The sequence below is a fragment of the Nycticebus coucang genome, chromosome 1 (genome assembly GCF_027406575.1).
Source record: "Nycticebus coucang isolate mNycCou1 chromosome 1, mNycCou1.pri, whole genome shotgun sequence".
Taxonomy (NCBI): Eukaryota; Metazoa; Chordata; class Mammalia; order Primates; family Lorisidae; genus Nycticebus; species Nycticebus coucang.
This window is the reverse complement of record NC_069780.1, coordinates 143,713,151-143,735,837: the sequence shown is the minus strand read 5'-3', so window position 1 is coordinate 143,735,837 and position 22,687 is coordinate 143,713,151. Positions and strand designations below refer to the sequence as shown.

The 22,687-nt window shown below is 37.5% G+C and overlaps 1 protein-coding gene across 3 annotated transcripts in view; it reads left to right on the top strand.

Annotated features, from left to right (window-relative positions):
- The first annotated feature begins 1,178 nt into the window (after positions 1–1,178).
- The window catches only part of RNF180 (ring finger protein 180), a 135,286-nt gene continuing 113,777 nt past the window's right edge, over positions 1,179–22,687 (top strand). For all 3 annotated transcript variants that reach the window (XM_053589945.1, XM_053589936.1, XM_053589954.1), the window contains exon 1: positions 1,179–1,423. The gene's annotated coding sequence lies outside the window, so the exon portion shown is untranslated. The remainder of the gene's footprint in view (positions 1,424–22,687) is intronic.

Below are 22,687 nucleotides of genomic sequence, written 5' to 3'. Positions count from 1 at the left end.
CATATGCCGGAGGTGGCGGGTTCAAACCCAGCCCCTGCCAAAAATCACAATAAATAAATAAAAAAGACTAATGTGATTACATCGGGTCTACCTGGGTAATCCAAAATCCTCTCCCTATTTCAGTCCCTAAGTTTAATTACATTAGTAAAGTCCCTTTGCTATCTAATGAAAAATATTCACAGGTTTCAGGAATTAGGGTGTGGTCATTTGGGGGAGGGCCAATTCTGCCCATCCCAGTTGTCTCAGGTGTAACCTTCACCTCTCTCCTGTCAGAGCCTCTGCCTCCTGCCAGTGTTACAGAACGCATCCTCCATTGCTTCCTGAGTGAAAAAGATTTAAAACTTAGCGTGTTTGAAAATGCCTTTTTTTAACCTCGTACTTAATCAATTTCAAGATTGGAAATCATTGTCTTCATAATTTATCTTTTCTTTATATTCCTATTGGGAAGTCCAGTGCAATGGACTTCAATGACTTCTGAATCTTCATAAATAATCTCTTATTTTTACCTCCCAGAAAGCTATTAAGAACTCTCTGACTCATGTGCTTTGAGATTTTGCAATAATATGAGCTGGTATAGATCATATTTGTCTGCCGAGCCGAAAGCTTTTATGCTGCTGGCCTTTAGTTATGAGAACTATTGTCCTGTTAACATATTCCACCTTTCCTTGACAAACTGCCCTGGCTAGAAACTCCAGTATAATGTGAAAAGAAGTGGCAAGTCTACATTTAACTGCAAGCAGCCAACCCTCTCGCTCTTTGAATGAGCGTGTTTGATTTACCTCCAAACTGTAATTTGTCAACAGTAGTGTCAAGTATACTTAAGTGGTTAAGCCCAGTTGCACCTGTGTGGAAACTTAGGCATAAAAAGGTAAGCAACCAAGGCTTTGAGATCACAAGGTAAAACTAAATCCAGGTAATGGTGCCGCTTTGGGAAGTCTTGGGCATGAAGGTGGGCGGCTGGGACGCCTGCCGAGTTTAGCAGGGACAGACCCAGCAGCGGGCTTGGATCTGGAACTCCAGAAAGGGCTGAAGGCGGACAACCATGACCGTGAGGGCCATTTCTATTGCTCTGGTAAGGGCTCCACGCGAGAGGAAAACTTTCCCACGGTCCTGCCCCGCGGCACGGCCCGCGGCCTGCGCGTGGTCAGAGTCCGGCGCCGCCCCCGCGCGGTTCGGCGGGGGACGAGCAGGGCCGGCGGGCGGCCGCGAGCGCCCGGCTCCCAGCCTGAGGCCGCGGGGCCGGCTGCCGGCGCAGCTCGAGCGCTTTCCTCCGGGTTTGGCTCCTGTCGCTTCCCGTCTCGCCGAACCGGCATCACCGCCTCGGGAGCCGCCGCGGGTCCTCGGAGCGGGGCCGCGGGCGACCCGGGCCGCGGGCGACCGGGCGGGGAGGGCGCGGAGCGGGCGCCCCGGGACGCCGACTCAGGTGAGGGCCGGCGGCCGGGGAGAAGGGCGAGGCGCGGTGGCCGCGCCTCCCGAGGCGGCCAGGCCTTGCCGGGACGCGGTGGTCGGGCTCCACGCTGGCCCGAGCCGGGACGGCCGAGGGGCCGGGCTGGGCTGAGCGGGCCGGGCAGCTCCCGCCCGGGCCTCAAGGGACGCAGCGGCGGCTTAACTGTGGCACCTGAGCTCCTGCCTGGCGGCCTCGGGCTTGCCCCGCCAGCGGGTGGAATTACCCGGGTCTGAAACCCGAGCCCAGGCGGCCGGCGCGGGGGCGGGGTGGGCCGGCGGGGAGGGTGCGAGGGGTCCGGGGCTGGACACTGTCCAGGGCGCGGCGAGGAACTGCGTCCCGGTCAATCTCGGAGCTCGCCGGGAGGGAGAGCCCGCACACACCCCCTTCCACGGCCTCTAGTCAGCGCAGATGACTTTCTTTTGTTTGGTCCATTTCAGTATCGGCGTTTCAGTGGCTTTTGTTGCAGCTTTGGGTCGGGAGTGTACAGACTTGGCTCTAGGCAGAGGTCACAAGCAAGCTCTGAAATGCATCGCGGTGGAAGCGGGGAGGGCGTCTTTTGGGGGAAAGTATTATTAGCGCCGCTGTTAGCACAAACGTGTTTATTACCGTGTTCTTTCTACACAGTGCTCAGTAGTCTTCTAACATCTGATAGTTTAAAGTACACCCGTGAGAATGTTCATTAGTTAACTTCAAAGCAGTATTGTGTGGGCAGGTTACTATTAAACTACCCCCATTTTATAGACTAGACAGCTGAGGCACCCAGGAAAGAAGTGATTTCATCAAAACTAAGCAGTCGTTGTGGAAGCTGTGATTAGAACATGTCTCACTGAGAGTCATCCTTGGTCCAGTTTGTCTCTCAAACAAAGTTTATCAAGCAAAGAGTGTTGATCTGGTATCATTCTATTTTCATTTACTTATTAAATATTAAAATCTTAATAGAGTCGAATCCTGTCAGGCTCTTGGAATAGTATCCCTAAAAGTGATACTGCCCAAAGATACTTGGTGATGATAATAGCAAAGATTGTAAATATGTATTTAATAAATATGTGGTATGATATGACGGAGGCAAGCTGCTAGATATTCCTGAATATTGAGCAGCAACAGTTTTCTTTTCTCATAAAGAATTGAAAATTTCAGAGAATAGTCATTTTGATTATTTCAATGAAAATTAACTTCTAATTGTGTGCATGCTGTGTTCTGCTTTTTTTATTTTTCCAGAGCCATCAACAATTAACCAGTTTTCTGGGGGTTGCTCTTAAATAGTTTTGCCAATGGATCTTTTATTACCCTGTTTTTCTTCCTTTCTTTGTGTTTTATGTATTGATTTTTCAAAGTAACGATTTTTTTCTTATATAAGAAAGAGCATTGAAAAAAGGAGACAACAAACTTGCATTCTTAATAAAATAGACTTAACCAGGACTTTTATGAGTGTGTCCGAGGCTCCATACCACCCTCTTTAATAAATAACTCTGACTTGTCAAGCAGATATTCTTTTAGACAAATATGTAATAAATTAATAACTGCTTATAATAGATCTCTGTAATATTTTACGACATACCTACCTGAATAATACTTTTTACTCATAGAATACCTTTTTAAATCAAGGGGCATAAAGGTAAAATTTTTACTTAAATTTGCTAACTTACATACACAGCACTAGTTTTAGGGGACAATATAGCTAGACTTAATTGTTGCCTCATGGAACAAACGTTAAGTTTCTTTCCCTCCTACCACCTCCACTCAGCTATCTGAGAAAAGAAAGGTGACCTGTCCTTTACTTCAAAGGGATATTTGGAGAATTAATGAACTAATGTCTGGGAAAAGTTTGAGTTCCATGGAAGAAAGCTGTTTGTAACTTCAGAGTGTGATTATAGACTTTTCAAAGACTTTCCTCTGTTAAACATGCTGTTCTTTATGTTTTTAAAGAATGGTCATTCCGCGTAGTCACCTTAATAGGCTAAAAACTTATTCTAGTAGTGCTACTGCAATTTGTAATTATTTTGAATATTTTGAAATTTCTAGTCAACTTATAAACAACATTTTAGAGTCACTTTTATAAACTTTTTTTTGATCAAAAAACTTAGCTTTAGTACTTATTTTATCTGCTAAACTTGGGAGAATGTAATTTCCACATGTTTGCAAAACTGACTTCTACCTTCTAGATGTTATCATTGTTAAAGATATTTAAAGGATTATCTTGATGACTATGAAGGCAATTTCAAATAACAGTTTAAAAATGTTTTAAAATAGTGGGAAACATTAGTGGTATGAATTTGTCACCTTCCCAGGGGACTACTCTGATGGGAGTAATGCCTTCTTATCAGAAGCAATTGGTTAAACTTGCATGTTCTTAAATCTTTTTGAAACTGATAATCTGTATTATAAACTGAATAATCACCTCTTTTTATCACATTGATTTCTTGATAATCAGATTTCATGTACATGTTTTTTCTTGGTTTGGTTTTTTTTCTTTTTGAGACAGAGTCTCACTTTGTTGCCCTTGTTAGAGTGCTGTGGCCTCATAGTTCACAGAAACCTCAAACTCTTGGGCTCAAGTGATCTTCTTGCCTCAGTTTTTCATTTTTAGTAGAGACAGGGGTCTCTTACTCAGGCTGGTCTCGAACTCCTGAGTTCAAGTGATCTACCCATCAGCCTCCTAGAGTGCTAAGATTACAGGCCTGAGCCACTGTGCCTGGCCCCACAGATAGGTTAATTAAACTACATTAAATAGATCAGATATGATACTGGAGATCATATATCATACTGGAGCAGTATTAGGTGGGGAGTATATATCATACAGAAGTTTGAACTTCACTTAAGTACTTAGAATCATAGAATTTGGCTTCATGTTATATGTTTTGAGTGTAATACAGCTGTGGCAAACTATCCTCATCTAAATATAAAGTTAATATTTTCAAAAAATTATTAGCAACAGACTTTTCTTATTACACCACTGTTAAAAGACAACATTTCAGGCAGGGTGTGGTGGCTTAAGCCTGTAATGCCAGCATTTTGGAAGGCCAAGGCCAAGACTGCTTGAGCTCAGGAGTTCTAGACCAGCCTGAGCAAGAGTGAGACTCTGTCTCTACTAAAAAATAGAAAAATCAGCCAGGCATTGTGGCGGGCACCTGTAGTCCCAGCTACTTGGGAGGCTGAATCAAGAGAATCACTTGGGCGCAAGAGTTTGAGGTTGCTATAAAATAAAGAAAGAAAGAAAGAGAAAAAATTTTACTAAAATTTTGTTTAAATATGTAATTGGCTTTTATTAACAACTCTAGAATTGGACAACACCTCCTTTTATAAAATAGAATGTGTGCTTTGCTGGATATGGCATAATAGTTGATTTTTGTCAGGTGGGAATAAAGAAACAGAATTAAAGGGGGAATAAGTTGACATCTGATTATTTCAGGTTACTTTTCTGAAAGGATTAATGTAGAGGGGACTTCTTTATCATGTCAGCTCAGGTTGACTGGGCCCCTTCAGATTGGTTGAAGCAAATCTCCTGTTTTCAGGAAAAAACTTCTGTTTGAGGTTTTATCTGCTTCCTTAAAGTTTCATTTTGATTATGTGGCAGTTAGCAGTGACTCCACTTTGGTTTGGTCTACTGAGGCCTAGTACAGGAGATCAGTCTAAACAATGCCTTCCTATGCATTTTATTTTACAAATCCTTCCCTTTGGACTGCCACTTAGGTGCATGACAAAAACTTAGGGCACTGGCACTATTTTCAGTTATTGTCATTCTGGGTTTCCTGTCTCAACCTGTTTTTCATAGATCAGGTATCCTCATTATCATGATTTCTTTTAGCTTTTGTCATTCTGACTGAAAAGAGAGCCTTTGTCATTCAGCAATTGGCTGTATATAGTCATTTAAAACATTTGAGAGACTATAGAACAGGAGGAAGACTACTGTTATGACTGTCAAGAGGATAATAGCAAGAGTTTGGAATATGCTCCTTAATCAAGGTCCCCATAAATCAAACCAATTAAAATCGAACAGATCAAGGAATGAGCCAGATAAGGAATTTACCCATTTTAAAAAGCAAGTAGCCTGTTCTTCAGTTTTTTGTAGCAAAGTCTCTACAGGCATTGTGGCGGGCACCACAATACCTGATATATATATATATATATATATTTTTTTTTTTTTTCATGTGTGGCAAGAAGTATTAGCAACTACACAGACTGCTCTTTGTTTGGCCTATAGATAATCTAGAGCAGTTCTATTATGAAGTATAACTTTTGCAAGAGAATTCAAAGAAATCTGTTGTACAATTATAGCATTTGCAGTAGAGTCTACTATAGAGGCTATTGTTAGCAATAAGTTTCTAATCACTGCTTCATTTATATTTACTCTGAGCCACAGGAAAAAGGGCCTAACAAATAATGTTCATCCAGAAGGGGTTATGTCTCGTGGCAGTGTTCTCTTTACTCATGATGTAGGTTCAGAGGATAGGACCAGTGCTCTACTTCTGACTGATTATTGAGTGTTGAGGGTATCATCCAAATTATCAACTCACATTGGCTCTTCATTCTCTACTTCTCAAGGAATGAAGATTGGCCACTAAATCTTTCACAAATGAAGGATGTACTTTTTGGATGCACATACGGCCTTCTTTCCAATTCTGTTTGATTATGTTGCTTGAAGTGGTGGATTTATCACTCCTAGCCAAGGGTCTGAGATGGAGCTATTACAGATTAAAAGAGCACAATGACACCTTGGCATATAAGTTAGTTTGCCAGAAACTCCACTTGGGTTTTTGTGCAGTCCTGTCTCATGAAGACCATTTGGGTATCAGGAGGTGTTCTTGTAGTTGAGAGTTATAGGTGGTATCAGGAGTTGTTCCTATAGTTTGAGTTTAGCTGCAGTCTGTTGTCACAACCACTTGGTGTAGGGTCCTTTCCAGTGGTGTTCAAGGGTTATCTTTCTTTGATGGTGTTTCCAAAATCACCAGATTCTAGGCTACATCCAAGAAGACTTTTTCAATCTCTGTCTTGAATGGCTGCTTTGATCTGTCGATGATGATAACTTTTAATAAAATACTTTAAGAATTTATGGGACAATTTATGGGATAACTGTGTCATTTCAGCTGGGTGAATTGGGAGTCTGCCTTTGGTGTAATAATATCCAGAGGCATAGGGTGACCAATAATAATTCCATAAGGAATCAACCTGTGTTTTCCAATAGGGGTTCTCCAAAGAGTCATGGGAGCCAGAGGCAGAATTTTAAGGCCACTGAAGGCCAATGGTTTAGGTAATTTGGAAATTCTGAACTTAAGTATCCCATTAGTTCTTTTGACCTTTTAGAGGACTGAGTGGTAAAGACAATGATAATGCCAGACTATTTGTCAAAAGTTATGTAGTACTCGAATTACCTGTCTAGTTATTTTTAGTTTTTAGTTATTTGAAATGATATTTGGAATACCTCAGGTTAGAAGTACTACTTCTGCTAGGTTCCCCCACCCCCTGCAGTGAGGGCATTATCTTTGGACTAGAGAAAGTCTGAAATACTATAACAAGTACGTGGTGATATGCACATAACCTATCCTTGGTGGGAATTGGATGAAGTCTCGCTGTAGATATTCTAATGGGCCTGATGGATGGTTAGGTCATTTAGGGAGAACTTAAAGAAAAATTTCCTGGCTTATGAGTTTGGCAGGTTAAGTATCAATTATAAATAGCTTTTCTAACTTTTTCACAATTTCCCTAATACTTGATTGATTGTACCGTCTTACCAATACTATTATGGGTTAAGGGAATGTAAGAATCATAACAAAGGTTCCCTTAAGGGAGTCTGGGAGCACTAAGTGACTGTCTCGGCTTTCCTTCAACTTAGAAAGGAAGTTAAAATAGCATTCTTCTCATTTGCAGTATTCTTTTTAATAGAGACATTTTGCTGTCCATAGGCAATAATCTGGGTACAAGGAAGCAAAGTCAGGTAGTCTTCCTTATTGTTTCTAGCTGTTGGATTCAGATAGCAACGTCAGAGTTGAATAACATTTTGGGATGGAAGTTAGCTAGAGAACTTCCCTGATATTCAGGCTCTGTACTCTGTGTATGAGCCTCTGTTTTTATGTCTCTGGGAGCTTATCAGTTTGTGGGCCATTTTTTTTTTTTTTTTTGGTATTCTTGCAGAAGTGAGGAAATATCTCTGCTTTCAAAATTATTCCATTAACTACTCCAAAGGGACAGTGACTGTCAGTATAAATGTGGATAGACTTACTATAGATAAAACGCAGGCATCGATATGTACATAAAATTCTACCTGTTGAGCTGACTTGAGGTGGGGCAATTTGCTGCTTTTAGTGAGCTCATGTTTTATGCTGAAAATAAAAATAAAACCCATCCATAAAAATGATAAAATCAGTTTTGTAAAAGAATGTCCTGCAGATTAGATGAAGTGTAACTAATTAGAAAGTTACCATTTTACAGTCATATAGTTCATCTTTGTCATATAAGGGAAACAAAGAAGCAAATTCAAGAACATTTTGACATTTCTTTTTTTTTTTTTTGGTAGAGACAGAGTTTCACTTTATGGCCCTCAGTAGAGTGCCGTGGCCTCACACAGCTCACAGCAACCTCCAACTCCTGGGCTTAAGCGATTCTCTTGCCTCAGCCTCCCGAGTAGCTGGGACTACAGGCACCCGCCACAATGCCCGGCTATTTTTTGGTTGCAGTTTGGCCGGGGCCGGGTTTGAACCCGCCACCCTCGGCACATGGGGCCGGCGCCTTACCGACTGAGCCACAGGCGCCACCCATTTCAAATGAAGTTTCAGAGATGGGAGAGTAAAAGGATTTCATGAGAAGTTAGTCTTCTCACAGAGCGATGTTGGATAAGCTCAGAGTAGAGAAGACTTTGTACTGCATGTAGTGTGTAGAGATAAACATGATTACCTAAAGCAGATCTGTAGCTCAGTTTTGCAGCCACAGTTATAGCTTGAGGGCAGTTTGGATATTCTGGATTACTGAATGTAACTGAGCACTGTCATAAGTGAGGGGCCTGAGCTTCTCACCATGTTCCTGTGCAAGCATTCCCTGAGGCCTGCTTTTATGTATAAAAAGAGTAGGAGATTTTGAATAACTGTGCAATCCTAAAGCAGAGTGGTAGCACTGCCCTTTTTCATTCTACAAAGCTGTATGTTTTTCTTTCCAAGGAAATGATTCAGGAAGTAAGATTTTAGTGGAGTTTATAGAGTGAGGATGCTCAGACTCAAAAATTAGGAACACCTAGTTGATACAATCCAACTAACTCTCATAACCTATGAATTTGCCTCTTATGGCCTAGGGAAGTCTTGAGTAAGCCTAACTTTAAAGGAGACAATGGATAGGAGATAACTTTAAAGGAGACAATGGATACCTACGTCATTTGGACTATGTCCAAAATAGTGTATAGTATCTGATGATAACTGTAATTTGTCTTGGGAGACCTTATATCCCTTCTCTGTTAACTGTTGTAATAAATAGATGGAATACCATTAGGGCGCCTCTTAAGTGAATATACAAAGAGGTCATCCACATATTGCAGGAGAATTGAGCCTTTAGGAGACTCTTAAGATGCTCAGGTCTTGATGCATTACTTGAGAGAAATAGGAATGGGCTTCATTGAACCCCTGAGACATGACTTTCCAGGTACATTGTTGATTCTAAGTGAAAGCAAGCAAATATTGATTGTCAGGATTAGTTGGCGTGGTAAAAAAGGCTGAACATAAGTCCACCACTGTAAACTCATTAGAATCTGAGAGAATGTGATATCAAAAGAGTTTGGAACCGCTGGGAAATGAGGAATTACTATTCTGGAAATGACTCTTAGGTCTGGAAAAAACTCCCATTCTCTACTATTAGGTTTTTGTCTCCAGGGTTTTTGTCCCTAGTATACAATAAAGTATACAAAACATAGACTTGTATTAATCAAAAACAAGTATCCTTGGTATAGTCAACATTAACCACTTAACGAGATTTTTTTTGTTTATTTACAAAGTTTCAATCATTTGAATTCCCAGCTAAAGATAACCACCCATGAACATTTTAGTGAGAATCATTTTGCATATTCTTGAATGCTATATTCTTTAAAAATAGCCCTTTATTTGACTGGGCTTTTTAAAAATTTTATTTTATTTTTGATCGACACGTTTTTTTTTGATTGACACATACTAATTGTACATATTTGTAGAGTGCACTGATGTGATACATGTAGACATTGTGTAATGATCAAATCAGGGTACTTAACATTCATTGTGTCAAAAATGTATCATATCTTTATGATGAAAACATTAAAAGTCTGTGTACTAGTGAATTCCAAATGTACAATACAGTGTTGTTAGCGGTAGTTACCTTACTGTGTAATAGATCACCAACTTAACTAACTTTTTACCTATTGACCCCACCCCCTCCCATCTTCACCATAGTATCTGGTAACCACAATTCTCTTTACTTCTGTGAGAACATTTTTAGATTCTAATATGAGTGGGATCATGCAGATTTTCTTTCTGTGCCTGGCTTATTTTACTTTACTATAATGTAGCAAATTATAGGATTTCATTATTTTTATGTCTGAATAATATTCTTTTGTGTATATCTGTTGAGGGACACAGGTTGATTCTGTCTTTTGGATTTTATGAATAATGCTGCAGTGAACATGGGAATGCAGATCTCTCTTTGGCATACTGATTTCAGTTCCTGTAGATATATAGGGGATTGCAGAATCATATCGTAGTTAGATTTTTAGTTTTGAGGAAACTTCCCTACACTTCTACGTAATAGGTATCCTAATTTGTATTCCTCCCAGAATACAGAGTATGAGTTCTCCTTTCTCCACATCTAACATTTGGTATTTTTTCCCTGTTTGATAATAACCATTCTAATGAGGTAAAGTGATATCTCATTGTGGTTCTGATCTGCATTTCCTAAATGATTAGTAATGTTGAGCAGTTTTTCATATACCTGTTCACCACTTGTATGTCTTATTTTGTGAAAGATGGGGTCTAGTTTCATTCTTTTACATGTGGCTATCCATTTTTTTTTTTTTTTTTTTTTTTTTTTTGCAGTTTTGACCAGGGATGGGTTTGAACCCACCACCTCTGGTATATGGGGCCAGTGCCCTACTCTTTGAGCCACAGCCACCGCCCTGGATATCCAATTTTTACAGCATCATTTATTGAAGAGACCGTCTTTTCCCCAGTGTGTGTGTGTGTTTTGAGTCTCACTTTGTCACCCTTTGGTAGAGTGCTGTGACATCACAGCTCACAGCAACCTCAAATTCTTGGGCTCAAGGGATTCTCTTATTTCAGCCTCCCATGTAGCTGGGACTATAGGCGCCTGTCATAATGCCCAGCTATATTTGTGTGTGTGTGTGTATGTGTGGTTTTTGTCCGGGGCTGGGTTTGAACCCACCACCTCTGGCATATGGGGCCAGCGCCCTACCCCTTTGAGCCACAGGCACCGCCCCAGCTATTTTTTTTTTTTTTTGGAGATGGGTCTCACGCTTGCTTAGGTGGGTCTCAAATCTGTGAGCTCAAGCAATTCACCCACCTCGGCCTCCCATTGTGCTGGGATTACAGCTGTGAGCCACTGTGCCTGGCCTCTAAGTGTGTTCATTTCTGTATTTTCTGTTCTGTTCTATTTGTCTGTTTTTATGCCACTGCCATGTTTCTTTAGTTATTATACCTTTGTAGTATATTTTGAAGTAGATAGTGTGATGCCTCCAGCTTTGTTCTTTTTGCTCTAGGTTGCTTTGGGTATCCTGGGTCTTTAGTGGTTTCATATGAATTTTAGGATTGGTTCTCCTTTTTCTTCAAACAATTACATTGGCATCTTGATAGGGATTTCATTGTTCTTAATAGATTGATTTGGGTATTGTAGACATTTTAACAACATTCTTCCAACTCATGAATATGGAATACCTTTTAATTTTTTTGTATGTTCTCTTCAATTTCATCAGTGTTTTATAGTTTTATTACGGAGAACCTAAGTTTAATTTATTCTTAAGTATTGTTTTTTATGGCTACTATAATAATACTGCTTTTTTGAGTTCTTTTCCAGAGAGTTGGCTGTTGGCATATGGAAGTGTTACTGATTTTTGTATATTGATTTCGTATCCTGCAACTTTAACTTTGCTGAATTTGGTTATTCTGTTTTGTGATTTTTTTTCTTTGAGTCTTTTTGCTTTTCTAAATATGAAATATCTGTAAATAGAAACAATTTTACTTCCTCCTTTTCAATTTGGATGTCTTTTAAGTCTTTTTCTTACCTAATTGTTTTGGCTAGACCCTCTAGTGCAGCGGTTCTCAACCTGTGGGTTGCAAGGGGGTCAAACGACCCTTTCACAGGGGTCGTGTAAGGCCATCCTGCATATCAGATAAACATGCTATGTTTATGATTCATAACAGTAGCAAAATTACAGTTATGAAGTAGCAACAAAAATAATTTTATAGTTGGGGTCACCACATCAAAGCTGGAGGCATCACACAATCTACTTCAAAATATACTACAAAGGTATACTTTTGAGGAACTGTATTAAAGGATCGAGGCATTAGGAAGGTTGAGAACCATTGTTCTAGTGGTATGTTGAATAATAGTGGTGAAAGTAGGCAATCCTTATCTTGATCCAAGAGGAAAGCTTTCAAATTTTCCCTGTTTAGTATGATGTTGGCAATGGATTTGTCATATATGGCCATTTTTGTGTTTCTTCTATACCTAATTTTTTTTATCATGAAAGGATATTGAATTTTATCAAATGTATTTTATGTGTCTACTGAAAGGATCATATGTTTTTTGTCCTAGATTCTGTTAATGTGATATATCATGTTTTTCATTTGCATATGTTAAACCATCCTTGAATTCCTGGGATGAATTCTATTTGATCATTGTGAATGATCTTTTTAGTATGCTTTTGAATTTGGTTTGCTAGTACTTCTTGAGGATTTTTGCCTCTCTGGTCACAAGGGATTTTGGCCTTTCATTTTCTTTTCCATTGTTGGGTCCTTGTCTAATTTTGTTATCTTGGGAATGCTGGAAAGTGAGTAGTATTCTTCCTCTATTTTTTGTAATAGCTTAAGTAGGATTGCTATTAGTCCTTCTTTGCACACTTGAGGGAATTCAGCCGTGAAGCCATTAGGTCCCAGGCTCTTCTTTGATGGGACACTTTTTTTTTTTTTTTCCTTTTTTACCAATTCAGTCTCCTCACTTGTTATTGGTATGTTCAGGTTTTCTGTTTCATCATAGTTGAATCTTTGTAGGTTGTATGTGTCCAGGAATTTATCTCTTTCTTCTAGTTTTTGCAATTTGTTGGTGTATAGTTAATAATTTTTTTTGTGTGTGTTTCTGTATTATCTATTGTAATGTCTCTTTTTTTCATCCTGATTTTATTTATTTAAACCCTTTCTCTTTTTTCTTAGTCTAGCTAATGTTTTGTTGATTTTATCTTTTTAAAATACCAAGTCTTTGTGTCTTTGACCTTTTGTATTTTTTAAGCTCTATTTCATTTATTTATGTTACATTTTTTTATTATGTTATTCTTCTACTAGTTTTGGATTTTGTGTTATTGTTTCCTTGTTCCTTGAGATGTAATTTTAGGTTTAGTTGAGATCTTTCTACATTTTTTAATGTAGGTGTTCATTGCTATGGACTTTCCTCTTAGACTTTCTTTTGCTGTGTCCTATGGGTTTTGATGTTACATTTTTTGTTGTCTCAAGAAATTTTAAATTTTCTTTTAGATTTCTTCTTTAATCCATTGGTTAGTTAGGAGTATGTTGTTTCATGCCTATTGTTTGTATAGTTCTGTTATTGACTTCTAGCTTTATTCCATTGTGATCAGAAAAGATAGATGGTATGATTTTGAATTTTAAAAATTTAGAGATGGGTTTATTCTTAAACATTAGAAAAGTTAGGAACTTTTAAGGCTTCCCACACAAGTGGCTATGTTTATTTAATGGATAGTGAACATGGGAAAGTATTTTTGTCCTATCTAGTGGTTCTGCTTGGTAAACCAGATGAGAAAGATTTGAGAGGGACAGAGAATAGGACCTTCCTTGTATATCTTCAGATATTTAGAACATTAACTCTTAATGAGGCTGAAATCATCTCAAAAGGATTGATAAGAGTATTATTAATATTATTTGGGGGAATGAAGAGGATAGGATTTTGGGCCTTTTTCAGCAGACTCCAAGACAAAGATACTTTTATTTTGATAGTGCAGAACAGAAGGATTCTGGGAACAAAATAGAACATACAACTCTGGAACTGGGTTCCTTTTACTTTGTAAAAGCTGCTACTCTACAGAAAGATTTAGATTTTATAGTTTGTTTTTAATCATCTTTTGTATTTATTTGTATTTGGTAAGACCCAGGTGTGATATAAGCTATTCCTTCCCAGCTATAAAATAAGTGTGTACTCTTGGGATCTGAATTCATTCACTAAAAAATTTGTGTTTAGGTTTATCACCTGTTTATTTTAGTGACATTTGAGCATGTTATTTTATAAATGATGAGATTCCAGGGGGAATTGAGCACTTTTCTTTCTTTCTTTCTTTTTTTTTACAAAGTTAGTTGAGAAAAAAAACTCCAGTGTTGTTTTTAAATAAACTTGTTTTGCTTTATAGAAGAAGGAATGTTAAACTTTGTATTTTAAAACATGTTTCTCTAAGTTTAAACATGATTTTCGAATGGTGTTCTTGTATTGCTTTTGGTATGAACATTCAGCGTGTTTATCATAGTTTTCATTCCCTAAAAAAAAAAAAAAAAAAAAAAATTAGTTGAAACTTGTTTTTTGGCCTGGAATGTGATATAATCTGGAGAAAGTTCTTTGTGCTCTTGAGAGGAATTTGAATTTTGTAGCTGCTGGGTAGAATGTTCTGACAATATCTTAGGTCCATTTATTCTAGAGTTCAGTTTAAATCCAATATCTCTGTCTTGATTCTGTGTTTGGATGAGGGTTTTTTGCTGTAAGTGGGGTGTTGAAGTGTCTTACTATTCTTGTGTTATAGCCTTTCTCTCCCTTTAGAGCTAATATTTACTTCATATATTTTGGTGCTTTCCAAAGTTGTGTACAAATGTATTTACAGTTATTATTGCTTCTTCTATTTAGGGAAGTCCTTCCTTGTTCCTTGCTGATCCCAACTGGGAAGATAGTGTAGCAACAGCAGAGTGTCTCACTCCTTTCTCTATATGGCCATCTTGTTTTACAGAGTCTTCATTCCTCTGCCATTCTGCTTCAGATATTCTGGTTGATATAGTTGTCTATCCATTGTTTTGGTCCTTTATTTGTGAGGGGGGCAATAGAATATTTTCTCTAATCTTTTGCCTGAATATAACTATTAGCAATATTGCCACGTAACTGGAAACTTTGGAAACAACTACATATTTTAAAAATAACTTTAAAATAACCACGTAAGAGAGATAAGCAATGAAGCTTGTTCTGAATGAGAATTGTCTGGTCTGTTCAGAAACCTGCTGAAAAACTTACCCAAGGAGGCAAACCTGACATATGGAAACAAATTTTGGACAGCATGGAATGAATAGTATATGAGGTTGGACAATTAAGTTTGTGAACTCATCCTAGAAAAAGTGTTATATATGTATATCATTGCTGAATATCACTATGGTCACCTTCAAGATACTCCTTGGGAAGCTGTGAACTGATACCAGTGCCTAGCCATAGTTTGCAGTTCTCCTCTTAGCTATCTGGTAACTGTAGGGATGTTCAGCAATGAGGTATGTAGCATTTTTTGTATGATAAGTTCATGAACTTAATTGTCATACCTCATGATGACAACTCTGGCCATTCTAGAAAACGAGTTCCAGAATTCCTTTGAAGGGTGGACTATGCACTGGTATTGGTGCATAGCTTTCCAAGGAGAGTACTTTGAAGGTGACCATAGTGACAATCAGCAATGAGGTATGTAGCACTTTTTCTAGGAGGGGTTCATGAACTTAATTGTCTGACCTTGTAGACATGTATGTCAATGATGTAATGGGTAAATTGGGGGCTGTTTACTCACATTTTTTAAACAGAGATAGAAATTAAAGTAAAGTATATCTTTCTGGCCAAATTTTGCCCAAATCTTTGGTTTCAAGGTAGTCTTCCCAGACTATTTATCCTCTGCACTATATACATAATAGATTGTATAGTAGATATTTATATAGCTATATCTGTTTTATTTAGAACTTCTGAGACTGTACAGTCAGAAATAAAGCTGTCTCTGCTTAACTCAAGCATTATTCTTATTGCTGTCCAAATAATCATAACCTTTAACTTTGTGTTTTTGCTTATTACTTTTTCTTGCTCAAGTTGTCCATTCCTCTTCACTTACCTGACTAATGTTATTTTAGTCCGCCCTGTCCCTTGAGATTTCTGGGATACCACTTTCTCCACAAAGCCTTCTCTGATGTCATAGTTCTTAATTCTTGTACTTAGTTTACCAACTGGTATTATTAGTTAGTACTATTCTATCTTCTCACTTATTTATTTTTGCCTTCAACTTTTTCTTTACATAGATTTTTTTTTCCTTAAAAGTACAAATAATGCTACATATATGTATGTACCCTGCAGCATATACAGCACCTGTAACAGTGGATAATATCTGGATATATCAGCTTATAGGGTTCAATATGTAGAAGAAATTCATTATTCAAATATTCCAGTTTGAGGCATAATTTATGCTTCATAATTACGTTGTTTGTATTCTGGTGAAAAATAGATGTCATACACAAATGAGGTAAGTGAAATGATATTAATTTAAAAAGGTTTGTCTGGGTTAAAATAAACCAGTAACAGATGGTGAAGCACCCAGGGCTAGCAATGGTGGGGGTTGTTATCATCCCTAGACCTGAAGAGGACCATTACTAAAACTAAATCTCTGGTCTATCAATCAGTGATGTTATGGGAGGCAGGGCCCAGGAGGAAGACCAGAGGGAATATATATATATATATATATATATACTGCAGCTTTACTCTCTTCCAGCCCTCTGATATCTTGCTAGTACTTCACACTGATCAACTGTATTGGACACCAGGAAGCTACCAAGCCCTGTTATTGCAGTCCAGAAGTCAGCCTTCTGGGTACACATATTAGAGCAAGATAGAGAGTAGATCTGAAGGAGGAAGCAAAGCACATCCAGCACTGTAAACGTATCATCTAACAAGTGTTTCATTTGGTTATACACACATTAGCCTTTTTATGCCATCTTTATTTCCTCAGGGAAAAAAGACAGACATGGAATACGTATGAGTGTGATGTATATTCTGAAGGAGAATTTAAATAGGCCTTTCGAGAAAAATAAGAAGGGGTCATACTTAAATTAAGGAAGATTCGATACCCTCGCCCCTGCCTCCAGAAAGTCCATTTAATCTTAGACCTGAAAGATACCGTATTACTCCCTAGAGGCTAAGAACAAGATTCCTAGGGATCCAGGGATGAACCAAGAAGAGAGAGCCTGTTAATTGGAGCCACTGAAAGAAGTGCTGGGTTTCTGGACAGTAAAGCAGATTTGGGCAGTGCATTGGCAACAGCCTGGTCAGCAGAGGACCAGGAAGCCCATAAAGGGAGCAGAAGAATAGTGTGTTTTGTGTTTTTAAGAAGGAGTCCACCTTCAGTGTGAAAAAGAAAATGCTTCTGTTTTTCATAAAGTAAAACTTTGATGATTAGAACCATAATTTCTGGCCCAGAATGTTTGAGGTCACACACTTGGTTATTGTTTTATAGTGTATATGGGATGAGATCTACCACTTCCCATGTTTCTTCCTTGGTCTGTGAGAGAGAAATTCTGCCCCATCTTACAACTGGAAGGATACTTTTTCCCACAACCTACTTTAATCCTCTTCCTTCTTCTTTGTCCCTTCCTTTCAGGTTTCTGAAGTTTTCAAACGAAGTTCTAAGAAACATGAATATATCTCTTAGTGATATTGCCACAGAACTGGAATTAGTTTTTATTAGTGTGATTAACAGAAGGGGGGGATAGTTGGGATAATCTGAAAACTTAAGCTACAAATACCTAGATCTGCTCTAGAAATATTTTAACACTCCAAAGATACTTAGATGAACTTGTAATAAAGGAAAGGAAAACCTCAGTGACAAAGAGAACAAAAATGTGGAGAGTTTGAGAAATAGACATAAAAAATTGCCCTAGGTCTGAGGGTGGGATCGCTAGCCTCACTAATCTTGGGATGTGGGTTTTCATATCCGCGGTCACATAGGAGACTGAAGCCTTTGGTACACATGAGGCAGAGAGTTGGGAACTGAGACTCCTAAGTCAAGTGAAGATATGGGTTATATGGATGTCTATATGGGCATACATAGTCTGTGAATAGAAGAAACGTCTAATCTGAAAATTCTATTTATTAAGTTTTCTTTAAAAAAAAAAAGAGTCCTTGTGGAAATTTTGGAGCATACACAAAAATAGAGTGGGATAATGAATGTTCATATATCTATTGGCCAGTTTTAATAGTTATTGATGTTCTTGTTTTTTTTTCTTTATTATATAATTTGTTTCTACATTATATAATTTTGCCTGTAAATCTTCAGTATCTCTAGCTTGTAAGCCTTTAGAAAGCATAATAAACAGTATTGTATGTCACATCCAACAAGATTAGTTTTTTTTTTTTTTTTGTATTTTTATTTTTATTTTTTTTTATTAAATCATAACTGTATACAATGATATGATTATGGGGCATCATACACTCACTTCATAAACCATTTGAGTTTTTTAATATCAGTTTATGTATGATTTTCCTTAGTTGTTTCAAATATCTTTTTTAGAATTGATTTGTTTGAATTGAGATTCAAACAAGGTCCATGCATTGCATTTAATATATATGTCTCTTTCTTTTTTTTGTTGTTCTTAATCTTTTTTTAAATGTATTTTTGTTATAAATTGACAAATTATATTTATATATATTTGTGAGATATACAATCGTGTTATACATATAATCACACATCACTTAAGAATGGGGATACATTCCAACAAATGCTTCATTAGGCAATTTCATCATTGTCCAAACATAAGATGGCACTTAAACAAACCTAGATGGTGTAGCCTACTAGATACCTGGACAATACGGTATAGCCTTTTGCTACTAGGCTACAAACCTGTACCACATGTTACTGTACCTAATACTGTAGACAGTTGTAAGAGAGTGGTAAATATTTGTGTATTATAACATAGAAAAGGTACAGAAAAAAATATTATAATTTTATAAGACCCCTACATATGCAGTATATGGTTGGTTGTTGACTGAAATATTATGTTACCATATATACGAATATATACAATATGCTATTATTAACTGTAGTTGCCATTTTGTGCATTAGTTCTCAAAAAATTTATTCTTCCTAACTGAAACTTTGTATCCTTGACCAATAGGTACATCTCTTAAATCTTAAGTTTATTTAGTAGAAGCATTATACTTATACTGAAGAATTTTTGCTCACCAACTATTTGGTTACCCTGAAATAGTCTGTATAGCAAAGGTAGGATAGGCGCTTGATTGGATTCTTTCTCTTTATTCATTTTAAGATTCTAACATCCTCCAGAACATTTGAATTTATACTACTGTGGTGAGCCAAGGACTTCCCAATCTGAGAAACTTTCATGGAAGGTATTCCTGGGCTGTGGATGCCTCTGGAGTACCTGGCAGATACAGTGTGAACATTGTCCCTCATCGTTCCTAGAGGGACAGGTTCTCAACAAGGTCCTGTGAAAGTCTCCTGGTACAGACGAATTCATATCTAAAACTGCAAGGTTTACTTGAGGAATTGAATGAGACTTAGTTAATACAACTGAGAGGAAATGTATATCCTTACAAAATTTACGTGAAACCAGGGCTCAGACTTTGTTTATCTTCCTTTTTCATATGTACAGCCTTATGGATCTCATTCACTTTCATGGCCTTAGAGAATTCGCCCACATTTAAATCTCCCACTCAGACATCTCCAACCTAAATACATCCAAAACAAAACTCCAGATCTGCCCTTTCTGTTCCACCTGGAGCCATCCTTTACTCCTCTTAAACTCTATATCCAATCTGTGTGGAAATCCTGTCTGTATTTCCTCCACTATATCCAGAAGTTGACTTTTATTTACTATCTTCACTGCCAGCATCTTGATCTGAACCTTAACATTTATATTACTGGTTATATTACTGTAGTAATGTTTTTCATCACAGTATACTTTATATATACTGTGAGAAGAGTTAGTGGTAGTTCTTTTTTATTTTTATTTTTTTTATTAAATCATAGCTGTGTACATTAATGCGATCATGGGGCACCATACACTGGTTTTATAGACCATTTGACATATTTTCATCACATTGGTTAACATAGCCTTCCTGGCATTTTCTTAGTTATTTGTGCTAAGATATTTATATTCTACATTTACTAAGTTTCACATGTACCCATGTAAGATGCACCATAGGTGTAATCCCACTAATTCTTAGGTTATATTGTTAGGTTATAACTGGGTTATAGCTTTCATATGAAAGCCATAAATTAGTTTCATAGTTGGGATGAGTACATTGGATACTTTTTCTTCCATTCTTGAAATACTTTACTAAAAAGAATATGTTCCAGCTCCATCCATGTAAACATGAAAGAAGTAAAGTCTCCATCTTTCTTTAAGGCTGCATAATATTCCATGGTGTACATATAACACAATTTATTAATCCATTCGTGGATTGATGGGCACTTGGGCTTTTTCCATGACTTAGCAATTATGAATAGGGCTGCAATAAACATTCTGGTACAAATATCTTTGTTATAATATGATTTTTGGTCTTCTGGGTATATACCTACTAGAGGAATGATAGGATTGAATGGCAGATCTATTTTTAGATCTCTAAGTGTTCTCCAAACATATTTCCAAAAGGAATGTATTAATTTGCATTCCCACCAGCAGTGTAGAAGTATTCCCTTTTCTTCACATCCATGCCAACATCTCTGGTCTTGGGATTTTGTGATGTGGGCTAATCTTACTGGAGTTAGATGATATCTCAAAGTAGTTTTGATTTGCATTTCTCTGATTAAGGATGATGAGCATTTTTTCATATGTCTGTTGGCCGTGCACCTGTCTTCTTCAGAGAAGTTTCTCTTCAAGTCCCTTGCCCAGCTTGCAATGGGATCACTTGTTCTTTTCTTGCTTATATGTTTGAGTTCTCTGTGGATTCTGGTTATTAAACCTTAGTTGGAGACATAACCTGAAAATATCTTCTCCCATTCTGAGGGATCTTTGCTTGCTTTACTTACTGTGTTCTTGGCTGTGCAGAAGCTTTTTAGTTTGATCAGGTCCCAGTAGTGTATTTTTGAAGCTGCTTCAATTGCCCAGGAGGTCCTCCTCATAAAATACTCGCCCAGACCGATTTCTTCAAGAGTTTTCCCTGCACCCTTTTCTAGTATTTTTATAGTTTCATGTCTTAAGTTTAAATCTTTAATCCAGTGAGAGTCTATCTTAGTTAATGGTGAAAGGTGTGGGTCCAGTTTCAGTCTTCTACAGGTTGCCAGCCAGTTCACACAACACCATTTGTTAAATAGGGAATATTTTCCCCATGAATATTTTTAATTAGCTTGTCAAAGATCAAATAACGGTAAGTAGCTGAATACATTTCTTGGTTCTCTATTCTGTTCCAGACATCTGCCTCTCTCTGTTTTTGTGCCAGTACCATGCTGTTTTGATCACTATTGATTTATAGTATAGTCTGAGGTCTGGTAGCGTGATTCCTCCTGCTTTGTTTTTATTTCTGAGTAATGTCTTGGCTATTTGAGGTTTTTTTCTGATTCCATATAAAACGAAGTATTATTTTTTCAAGATCTTTAAAGTCTGACAGTGGAACTTTAATAGGGATTGCATTAAAATTGTATGTTGCTTTGGGTAGTATGGACATTTTAACAATGTTGATTCTTCCCAGCCTTGAGCATGGTATGTTTTTCTATTTGTTAACATTTTCAGCTATTTCTTTTCTTAGAGTTTCATAGTTCTCTTTATAGAAATATTTCACGTCCTTTGTTAGATAAATTTCCAAATATTTCATCTTCTTTGGCACTATCGTGAATGGAATAGAATCCTTAACTGTTTTTTCAGCTTGACTATTGTTGGTATATATAAAGGCTACCAATTTATGAATGTTGATTTTGTAACCTGAGACGCTGCTGTATTCCTTGATCTAAACTTCTAAGAGTTTTGTAGTAGAATCCCTGGTGTTTTCCAGATATACAATCATATCATCTGTGAAGAGCGAAAGTTTGATCTCTTCTGACCCTATATGGATACCCTTGATCGCCTTTTCTTCCCTAATTGCAATGGCTAAAACTTCCATTACAATGTTAAAGGGCAGTGGAGACAATGGGCAGCCTTGTCTGGTTCCTGATCTGAGTGGAAATGATTTCAATTTAACTCCATTCAATACAATATTGGCTGTGGGTTTGCTGTAGATGGCCTCTATCATTTTGAGAAATGTCCCTTCTATACCAATTTTGTTAAGTGTTCTGATCATGAAGGGATCCTGGATTTTATCAAAAGCTTTTTCTGCATCAATTGAGAGAATCATATGGTCTTTGTTTTTTAATTTGTTTTATGTGCTGAATTATATGTATAGATTTACGTATATTGAACCAACCTTGAGACCCTGGGATAAAACTGACTTGGTCATGATGTATAATTAGTGGTAGTTCTTATACCCTATTTCCTCTTTGTATTCAGAGAATTCCATTTAAAACAAAATCACACAATTCCTTTATGGAGTGCAATTTTATCCTATTTTTCTTTTCCAACTTTAATTGTAAGTAAGAGTTTACTAGGGAGGGGACAGAATCTTGTAGAAGCACATTGTATACTAGCATGCAAATTTTGATTCAACCAGAATCACATGAAACTGCAAATCATAATTTACTTTCAGAATTAGCCCCCCACCTCCATGTAAATCAGTTGGTTTGGTTCAAAGGCGAATTTAAATGAAATGAAGGATGTAATTTATATTTGATATGCTTGAATTTCCTTGCAATGCCCAGAAAGAACAGTGGCTTTAGTTGCCTCTGTTTCATTTCAGCAAGTTGTATAGTCACATATTAGTCAAACTGTGGTTTTGTGAAGAACTACAAAGACTTGAGATACTCTTATGCCTTTCCTCTGGAAGCTTATGAGTAAACATACACATTAGCATGCTACTTGGTGATGCACTGTCATGAGTACTAAACAGAGACGTAGGTAACAAATGAAAGGTTAAGATAAACAATAAAAGTGCAAGGACCTTTAACGCTTCTTTTGG